This window comes from Notothenia rossii (assembly GCF_949606895.1).
Source record: "Notothenia rossii genome assembly, chromosome: 10".
NCBI lineage: Eukaryota > Metazoa > Chordata > Actinopteri > Perciformes > Nototheniidae > Notothenia > Notothenia rossii.
Window position 1 is genome coordinate 27,559,513 of NC_136908.1, and position 11,942 is coordinate 27,571,454.

Consider the following 11,942-nt stretch of genomic DNA (forward strand, 5'->3'; position numbering starts at 1 on the left):
ACAGTAGTACGGCTTCCACAGATGACATTTTTTATGTATTGTCAAAACACTTCAGATATTCATTGCTATCGGGATGTTAAGAGCATTCCATGGATGTAACAAAAAGTGTATCTCGAGGCGGTTTCTCAAACTTACCTACCCACATTTTACCTTTACACATAACACAGACATATAAAATACAGGACACACAACTAAGTAACAAAAGACGAAAAGCAGTCACTACATTGTGCACATTTGGGACATTAAGGTACACTACTTATTACTGCAACAGCAGCTGATGGTAAGGACCTCAGACAACTTCAATTTAAAACAGGCTATAGGGATAAGTGCCATCAGTTTGAGGCTTGATTGAATAACATTAATTACAAAATAAATCATACTATCAAAATACTACAACGAATGAAAATAAGCTTGAGATAATTGAAACTGTGGTTTAAATTAGTTCTAATAGGCTATTGTTATTTTTAGATTTAGAAACGAAAACATTTTAATTTATTTTTCTGGCGTTGCTAATGACGACCATACTAGCCGTGAACGATTAGCGAACGTTGCAAGCAAGCTAAAGAAAGAAGAAAGCTGAATGATGTTAAAAACGTGGCTCAAAACGGGAGGTATTCGGAAGAGAGGTACAGAGGAGAATATTACCAGCGAAAGTGAACAAGTGAATGAGGAGGAGGACAGTCATCAACCGAGTACAAGCGCAGGCTCCGCCAGCAACACAAAAGTGATATGCACAGCCGCTGTGATGGAGGAGAGAAGTGACTCAGGAAGAAGGCATTTGCTCAAAGGATGGAGCGAGGTCAAAAGCTGAAAAAGCACACACTTGTCCTTAATTGTTATCTTTTTTCTAATGTTTTTTCTTTTCTTTTTTATTCTGCCACCACAGAAATGGCAATAGCAAAATTCAGCAGACTGAAGATGAGCTATTAGCCCTTAGGCTCATCTGCTCCTGGAGGCTTCATTATTATTGAACTGAATTCCCAATAGGACATTTTCTGTTTCGATGTGGGTTGTTTGCAGGAAGCCTAAATTCACACTTTGGTATAGGTCCAGGAAATGACATGTATGTACAGTTGACATTTGTTGTGTGAGAATAAGTTATTATTTTGTCTTTATATTCTCACTTGTGGGTGTGAGTGAGTGAGTGAGAGAGAGAGAGAGCACAATAAATAATGGTATTATGAATACATTTGCCTCTGAGTCCTGCATGAACTGTGCATAGACTGTATTTTAACATTGGTCATATGGTGGTACTTGGAGAGCCAACTATTTTCTCAGGTGGTACTTGGTGGAAAAAGGTTGAGAAACACTGCACTAGATTGTTAGAAAGTGACACCGACACATTGTTTGATTAACATGCTTTAATGTTTTTTGAATATCCCATGCCAGTGACTCAATGGTCCTCCTTGACACTCGACTGCTGGGAGAATAGGAAGGATTGTTTCAATTCCCTAAAGATGGGTCATTTTGTGGAAACCAGAGAATAAACAAATACTCACACAATAATGATAAGATAAGAAGAAGGGTGGTGCAGAGAACAGCAAAAGAAACATAAACAGACTATACTGCATGGGAAGAGAAGAGATTTTCAACTTGAAAAACTCCCTTTGTTGTCAGTACTCGAACATATATATATATATATATATATAATTCACATCAAACACCACAAAACAGTAAAAGACACATCTAAAATCCCCTTGATCAAAACACAGTACTTATTTAATAACCACAGCAGCCCACTAATTTGAGTAACTTAATAATTAAATGACAGTGTAATAATGGCTGCAAGCAGTCCATTCATTACTGACAGCTGACCTTTAGATCTGGTTCTTCTTCAAGTAAAGGTCCTTACACACCAAACTGACACCAAAGAACACGTCCCGACGGAACGGTCGCCTCACGTACGTCGCCTCACGTACGTCGCCTCACGTCTCCTGCGTCTTGGCCATGTTTCGCACTGGAACACACCGCAAAGACTTCAGCCGACGGCCAAGAAGCACGTACGAACTGCGCATGCGTGAGTGGCAATACTCTCCTTACCAGCAGGTCGGCGGTAGTGTGTTGTGTGTAAATGATCTCAGTACACCATCGCCGTGATAAGTATGTTTAATTAATTGTTTTAATGTGCCTAGATTGCCTACTCTCAAAGTAATTTATTATATTATTGAGTCAATAATATAATACATTAACCGTGCTTTCCCTGAACCTCATCATGACACTAGAGAGGACGTCAGGGATGTAATTTCCCGTGTCAGTGAATGCAACAGAGGCAGACACCAGACCAACCAGAGAGTTGAATGGAAATAAACATCTGTCTTATTGGCTGACAGGTACCTATCCTGTGAGCTGTGACAATGTTTAAACTGTCAGTCGGACTCAGAGTTTTTGAGATAAGAAAAACATTCTTAAAAAAGACAACAATTCGCAAGTGGTGGCTCTGGGGTTGTGATTGTCGTCTTTTTAAGAAATGTTTTCTTATGTCCATCTTCAAAAACTCTGAGTCCGACTGACAGTTTATTTTAAATAATAAACAAGGTATGTATATGTCAGTAAACTTCCAAGTTATGCGAAAATGTAAGCAAAGCATAACTTACAGCTACGTTGACGTTACTTTGAATCGCGAGGTAAAATAAACCGTTAGCAAGTATAGCTAGCCAGATATATTAAATAAACAATTTGTCATACAATCTAAATACAATGTGTTTTTAGCATTACTTGGTGATTTCAAAGAAAGCTCTCTGGAAATGTTGACTTACTGTGCGACATGAAGCTAGAAGCTACCTTACAGTACACAGTTGATCCTGAGTCCTGTCAGTTAAAGTGTTTCATAGTTAGCTTAGCTAAGCATCAACTAGCACTGACATATATGGATGTTATGTGACAGTATTTCTGAGAAAAAGTCAGCGGAATGGTGGCATAGTTGCCACTGCTTTACGTGTCGACAGCATGTTTGAACGTATTTGCAGCAGTACATGTGGCTGTTTGGCCACTGACGTTGCCATAACAACACCTGAATTTAAATGTGCAACCTCTTTTTGTGACAGATTTTTTGCATGAATTATATTCTTCTGAATGATATTCCTATCGACAGCTAGTTTATATGTGAACATTATGAGATGGGACAGCCAGAGAGAATAAATGAAAAACAGTTATGAAATAGTTTATGACAAAACAAGAATACGGTTTAAGTTATTTGTAAAATATCCATAAAGAAAAATCTGTTTACAGTTCTGTTTCATATGGGTGTTGAGAGATGTATCCATAGATCTCTTAATTTTGCTCTCAAAGTGCACCAGATTGATGCTTTTAACTTCAATATTTAAAAATAAATCTTCCCGGGGAACATGCCCCCGGACCCTCCTAGAGGAGGTTAGGTCCACAGTGTTTACATGCTTATTTATACAATATGTGTGCTTATGGTAACATCATAAGACAAAAGTTGGTTCCGTGTTGTGTGTAGTGGAGAACGCGCTAGAGTGAGGGGGGCCCCCAAGCCAAAGCTCGCTAGGGCCCCCAAAGGTCTAGGGCCGGCCCTGCACAGTTCTGTCCATCATAGAGAGTGCTGCTGTGCCTCTGCCATCATTAATGGACGTCTCTTTAAAATGACTGCTCAGAGGAGAGGAGTTCTCATTTCTCGAACCGCCTGCTGCTTCCCCTCCTCTCTCCTCGGTTCCCCTCCTCGGCTCCTCCACTCGCATCTCCTGTGGGCGGACTAAGACACGAGGATAGGAGTCGAGGAGGGAGATCGAGAAATTAGAAGGGCCTATAGGGGAACACGACGCTCATCGACCGCCCGAACATCTATCGACGCCGAAAATCGGCTTGGTGTGTAAGGACCTTTAGTCTGATAAGTATTTTGCTGGCACTGCATATAGATCTAAATATAAACGTTACTACAGTAATGTAGCCATAGAAACCATTGTATCATCGAGGTGTGATGTGTAAACAGCCTGTTGTTATCATGTTTCTGTTGATCAGCCAGCAGCATTTCCTCCAGTCCGTTTACAGAAAGCTACAACAACAGGAGTAGAGAAACACTAAAACATTTTAATCATTTTTGGTTTAAACCATTACCTGATGATCACGACTCATCTTATAACCTGGTAGACTAAAAGCTTGTTTGGCAGCATCTCAAACAAGATGTTCACTTTATTTATGATCATGAGTAATCCTCCATAAGAGAGCGGAAGAAAAGGCCTCCAAGCTTTAAGTGAAAGCAGTAATACATTTTTACTCACCTCAGACACTAACAATAGCAGTTAACAGACTGGGCTCCAGGGCAAGCATTGAGATCTTTAGAGAATGTAAAACACTCTTTAAGTTTCCCTTTTTTATTTGCACAGATAATAAATTAAAGCCATAAAAAAGATTAGTACAAATTCCCTGAAGGGCTAATACATTTGACATACTAATTATTTATGTGCTAAAAATGTTTTTTTAATTGAAATTTTCTTTTGAAAGGCATATCATAGTATAAAGAAAGAGAAGTAGCTTGTTTCGATAAATAAACTCTAACCTTAATAAAAAGTTTGTTAGAGACAAAGAAATTGTTGTAAAATGATTTACGTAGCTTGACAGAGAGTTGTTCTCTATTTGTGAAATGGAAATTATTTACACATCTGATGTTATAGGTGTGGATTACTGACGAGCCTTCACTTGTTTAACCTTTGATTTAAACCTTAATGAAACACAGAATGACTAGTTTAAGTGAATGAGATGTGGAACCAGTCGAGGCACTCCTCTTCTGACATAATCCCATTTTTGTTTTCCTCCTCTATTTAACATCAGTGGTGGAGCTGTATAGGGGAGATCTCCTCATTTAACACACACACACACACACACACACACACACACACACACACACACACACACACACACACACACACACACACACACACACACACACACACACACACACACACACACACACACACACACACACACACACACACACACACACACACACACACACACACACACACGCACACACACACACATACACACACACCATTCTCTGTCGTTGTTTTCTCTGCTGTTCTTCCCTCCAACAGCTGCAGGACTCGGAGCATCTCCTGCACAGCTGACTCGGATACACTGACGCCTATGAAAGAGCTGTTGTTGTCCACTGATGAAACACACACTCACTCACTCACACACACACACACACACACACACACACACACACACACACACACACACACACACACACACTACACACACACACACACACACACACACACACACACACACACACACACACACACACACACACACACACACACACACACACACACACACACACACACACACACACACACACACACACACACACACACACAAACTTCTCAAGTCAATATTATTTTGGGATTTAAGAATGGCTAAAGGCAAGCATTACCTAAGCACTTGGTAAACTGGCTCAGCTATTATTGAAGTCATTCATTTGTGACCAACAATCCCTCATGTCCCTATTAGCTTTCAAAAATAAATGTAAGTGTATTTTTCTATTGGTTTACAAGAGTGGAACATAACCAAGTAATTTTTCTTAAGTACTGTCCTGTGCCCTTTTCCGTACTTAGTGCCCAGCACTTAGTGCCCCAGCACTTAGTACCCCCATGGAACTAAGAAAAGATCGCGTTCACACCGGAATAAGTTCCCTGAGGGAAGATTACGCAAATGAAGCCGCTGACGTCACTTCTTCTTCTTCTGCTTTGGGTTTACTGGCAGGCCGCAAACAACTTCACGGCGTATACTGCCACCCGAAGTCCCCGGCCGGAAGTCCCCGGAGTTGGGGACTGGCTTCAGTAGAAGCTGCTGGGACTCCCAGCAGCTTCTACTGAAGCCTTCCGAGTAAATCGCCAGAATGCCGACACCTCCTCATCTCCACCGCTCCCATGGTTTTTTTTGTGATACCATAAGTTATTCTCTCTCCGTTGGTTCACAGGGCTAATGCTAATGCTGATAATGCTAATGCCAGCAAATACAATGGCGGCTTCACAAAACTTTTTAGAGTTTTACGGGGCGTGGTTTGCAATTCGCCCAGCCAATCGAAATTGGTACTTTTTTCTCCCCAGGATAGTACCACCTCTCTAGCAGGCACTAAAAATAGGCGCGTTCACACCGCAATACTTTTCCCACTTTAGTTCCGATATAGTTCCGAAATGTTGCGTTCACACCAAAAAAATCCGGAACTAAAATTAGTTAATGAGGACCTTTTTTACCCCCTTTTATGCTTTTTTTGTGCTAGAGGGCAGGGACTTTTGTGGGAGAAAAAGGTTCCTATGTCTGATTGGCTGGGCGGATTGCAAACCACGTCCCGTAAAACTCCCAAAAAGTTTTGTGAAGCCGCCATTTTATTATCCTTGCATTAGCATTATTAGCATTAGCCCAGCGCACAAACGCAGAGAGACTAACTTATGGCAACACAAAAGAAAACATGGGAGCGGTGGAGATGAGGATGTGTCAGCGTTCTGGCGATTTACTCGGAAGGCTTCAGTAGAAGCTGCAGGGAGTCCCAGGGGGACTTCCGGCCGGCAACTCCGGGTGGCAGTATACGCCGTGAAGTTGTTTGCGGCCTGCCAGTAAACCCAAAACAGCAGAAGAAGAAGTGACGTCAGCGGCTTCATTTGCCTAATCCACCCCCAGGGACTTATTCCGGTGTGAACGCAATCTGTACTTAGTTTATGAGAACTAAAGAGTTCTCATGAACTAAGTTCTGATGAACCTAGTGGGAAAAGTACTGCGGTGCGAAAGCGCCTAATCGGGGTGATGTGGGGGCTGCAGCACCCCCATCTGCGAGGCTCCACTAGCCCCAGCACGCCCCCCCCCCCCCACCCCCCGCAGTTTTTACAGTATTGTAGTAATATGTGTGTAATATGTGTGTAATATGTGTGAGTCCTTCCTCCAATGTTAGTGCTCTGCTCTTTTGAAATGATGGGTCACATCTTGTTTTGGTATCATTGCTGTTTGACCTATTTGCATTATGTAATTGTGATTTGAACTGTAATGGCCGCAGTCTGCAGCAGCAGCAGAAGACCGGTGCAGTCGATAAAGAAAATTGTTTCCTGCTTTGTTTTTTTAACTAGAGCTTACAAATGAGGCCCAGCAGCTGTTTTTCCTTTTCCCCCCTCTCTCTTGTCAAAAACACTTTGATCCACATCCAAACGCAGTGGATCCGTCTCTCCTTGTCACACACCCACTGATCTTATTTTATACATTTTTTAAAACTGTAGCATCAATGCACCAACATGATGAAGAAGGAGCTCCTGTTTCCTCTGATTTTAGTTTTTGGATAGTTATTGCATCTATCTTTTCACATTTCTGAACATAGAGTATCTGCTGTAACTTGTCTTGTTTGCCAATTCACTGCATAACTCTGAACCTCCATTTAATTATTATTTATTGACACAATGAGGTCCAGTATGTCAAAATTAAAAATAATTAACGCTGCATACAAACATTTATGCATATACTTTACATCACCTATATGTATACATTTGTGTTTATTTGCACAATAATTAGAATTTGCAGAAAATACTTGCTTTTTTATGTATATTTATGTAAGATAACACAAGATAAGACTGTAATATATACCAGATGGGAGATTTAAAAGTTGCAGTTGCACAAAACCTGAAAAAGTACAATTAAATAAAGGAGTATATTGAAGAATATAAGAATAAAGAATAAAAACACAAGAGGTAGGCTACCAGTATACAAATACTGTTTAAGATATGACCCTGCAAGAGCAATTCAGATGAGGACTGGAGTGCTGGCAGCAAGTATAATACAACGTACAACAAAAAAATAGATCATGTGATTAAGTAATGATACGTTATGTTGTATTACCCACATATTTGTTTCTCTTCTTGTATACTGTAAAAGTTAACCCATGTTGGTTTAAACTTTAAACCATGCAGCCGTGTTATTGTTGTATTGCTGTATTGCTGTAAAGTAACAAGTATTGAGAGCAACTTAAGCAGGGGTCACATTCCTTGTACAGTATTTTTGCACATATTTGACCAATAAAGCTGATTCTGATTTGGGTTCAGCCAGAGACACCGGTTAGAAAGGATCCCATTCGCCGCTCGTTTGAAGTTACAACCCTTTGTATATAGTCTATGGTTACAACAAAATGGTTGCCACCAGTGTTGGGTGTAACACGTTACAAAAGTAATGTATTAGGCTACTTTTTGCTGTAACGAAGTAATGTAACGCATTACTAATGACATTTGGGTAATATACTACCCGTTACAATTCTCAGTAACGCAGTTACAACTGATTCAAACTCTAAATTAAATGGTGTTTTTTTTTTTAAGAATTTACCAACATTGCGAGACATTCCCTTTTCCTTTCTCTTTCTTGATCCTCCTTAGCAACCTTCATTATAGTCCTTGATAGTGGTCTGTACTAGCCTACTGTATTAAAAACGTCACATGTTAAGAATGTACAATCAGAATCGAGTATTCAACTAAGCCGTGTAATAAAAGTTGTTAGTAGCCTTAAGGGCCTACACAGTTGTTATGCTATACCACATCGCCCTTCACTGGATTGAATGAGCTGCACTAAACTATTTTAGCATTTAAAATACCTAGCCATTCTTTTGCGGTTATTTTGGTAAAGTAACTCAAAAGTAATATACAAGTAGTGTAACTCATTACATTTCAGAGACAGTAATATTGTAATGTAATTTATTCCTTAAAAAAAGACAGTAATAATTACTGTATTACATTTTGGAAGTAACTTGTCCAACACTGGTTGCCAAATCAAAACAAGATACAAAAGTACACAAAAAGACAGAAAGTAACAGGATATCAGATATTAGAAGTGAGAGTAAACCAGGGCAGTGACTAAAGGAGGGTGAGCAAAAGGAGGACACAGACAGAAAGGGGAACTGAGATGCAGGAGGGAGAGAAATAGCGAGGACAGGGTGATGAAACAGGGAAGAGGCAGGCTGTGGAGCTGCTGGAGTCAGACGGGTTCACCTGATTACACATCTGTCAGTCCGACTCTAATCTCACTCCTAAAGATCTGCAGACGTCACTGAGGGCAAAGACAACACACGCCCACCCTGGGATTACATGGTGGTGATTCAGGCTTTATTAAATGTCAAATAATGACCTGATTTAATGTCCACTGCGGATGTGATGGAGGTCCCTAATGCACTGATAACTGCACCAGAGTTTAGTCGTGATGACACATTTATGCAGACAATTAAACTTGATGGACAGCTTAGATTTAAATGTAAATATAAAAAATATATATAAGACTGTTTGTTCCTGTTTGGATGAAAAAAAGAGTGCAGTTTGCAGTTAACTATGGCCTGATATGTTCCTGCATGTGCTTATACTGCCCTCTACTGGACAATTCAAGTCAGTGGTGACAATACAGGAAGTTTTAGATTTAGATTCGGGATTTGTAAAGGAATTGCAATTTCCACACGAGAGGCCTAAAAAAAGTGAACCACTGTTACTAAACTATTATTTTCCATTCTAGCCAGTGGTTATCTTTATGCTTATAAGCCAGTATTATACTTTTTTACGACACTACTTTTTCTGGTGCAACATTTGTCAATAGCTACATTGGAGAGTAAAAATAAAAAAACCACCAAGTTAGGATGTAGGCTATTTGTGTTGTTTATTAGGCTACAAATCAGTATATAGCCTATAGGTTGTAACTGTATTTCTAGAAAGCTATGAATGAATGAAATTATCGGAATATATTTTTGGGCCATTTCGGCCTAACACTTTATTGTTACCATCTCGAATTTTTACAAACTTAACTAATATTAAGGAAACGATATCGTATTCAAACAGTAAACCTACCTACCTACAAATCACTTCAATATCTGGCAGTGTAGTTTACGCCTTCTTAAAGTGGACCTATCATGCTATATTTGAATAATATAGTGTAGGACCACACCTATATAAGGCATATTTATACTTTTTATTTTTCAAAATACCAAACAGATCATGCATTTTAGCCATTCCTCATTTCGCTGAATTTAACACTGCCTTTCATGCTCGGATTCAGTGAGAACAGCACCGTCTATAGGCCTGAAATATGTACTACAGCGTCTCCAGCGCTTTCGAACGGCAATGTCCGTGGCTATCTCCTCCTGATTGGTGGAGTTGGCCCAATAGCCGTAGCGCCACTTCTGTGACGTCACAGAAGTGTTCAAATCTGGATCAGTCTGTATCAGATCCGTTGCAGCCCCTTTTTAAGAGATTTGGGTATGGAGGAAAATGGAGAGGGTTGTGTTTTCTGACACTTGGTGAGTTCCCTGGAACACCGGGGACAAATATTCATCTATAAAAGACGTACAAAAGTGCATTTTGCATGATAGGTCACCTTTAACTTTTGCTACATAATCGATAGGTGGTTGAATTTTTTGATTTGTATATAACCAGTTAATTGAATGAAAATTGATGAATCAATGAACGCCCCTTACATGTAACTATGGCTCGTGCTACTCTATGTGTGATGTAAGGTGATTAGCTGTATTTCCTGTCACTGTTCTTAACATCTTAGTATTTCCCCTCCCCGTTATGTTTGCACATGATTATCTAATCACCATCAGGTGTGCTGCTGGGGTGTGGCCTATATAATTAAACAGTGCCTTTGGCTCACTATTGCTGAATTTAAAGAAGAACTTAGGGCCAAAACGTATTTAAAATAAAAGAAGAAACTAATATGGAGCACGCGACACCTGTCTGTTTAACAAGATGATTTGGACGTAGCTTGTGACATTTTATAAACAACGTGCTAACTGACTCAAAAACTAACAAACAAACATGGAGGACAAAAATAACCATTTTGTGCAAAACAACTGAATGGAGAGCTCGTAGAACTGCCAATGTGAGACTTCATCGTCAGTGTCCAGTATGTGTCCAGCAGCAGGAGAGAGCCAGGTAGGCTAATGTAGGCTCTGTATTGTTAACTTTTGCTGGCTTAATTTGTTTATGCAGTGAAATAAATGTAGTTTTCAATTTATTATGCCTGTTAGAGGACATATACAAATGACTGCAGTTCACAATTACTGGTTGTGGTCTACTACTACTGTATTCCTTAGTTAGCCTAATATAAAATATATCTTTGCACCAGTCTAATTTGTTTCATAGTTGAGACTCCTACTTGTTGTAAACAAAAGGTAGTTTTTTTTGTGTGGAAATATTTGTTTTAACGGATTTTATTATTATTATTATTATTATTATTATTATTATTAACATTAACATTACAATTAACATCAACATTACCTGAAATAAAATGTAGAAATGTCATTTAAAAGCTAATATGTTATGCAGGGTATTGCTGCTCTGCTCGCTTTGAATTGCACCCACTGTCTTCACCAGTTCTCTCCAGCACAGGGCGCTACATACACATGAATATGTTGTTTTCTCCCGACTGCATCTATTTATTTCTCCACTGATCGATGTGAAATCCTTGGTGAAAGTTCAAGTTAAACATAACTTGTATTGGCAATGTGCTAAATGCTTTTTATAATGGCTCTGGGCTTGGCAGCAGCTATCAACCTCAATTGACTGTGCCTAATGAAGTGTTAACCTGTAATTTACTGCATGATAAGCTGGTTGTTCTTACACATGGGAGCAGAAAGACTTGAATAGAGGCTCCATACAGTATTTACATTCCCACAAATTCTTAAATGATTGACCAGTATGACTGGAATGCTAACACAGTGGAACTAAACTGGGGTCCACGGGCCCTCAGGGGCCTTCAAGGCAAGCCAGGAGGTCCCTCGGGAAACATGACAAATTACTTATTCTCATAATGAATAACAGGAATGTATCCCTATTTAAAAAAGAGTGATTTTAATATACTGAGGTGTGAAGCATTCACTTGAGAACAAATTATTTTCATTGTTTTTCTGTGTTACAAGATTATCTCAGAAGTCTATGAAAATAGTTTTATGTAAAGAAAAAATTGCTCTG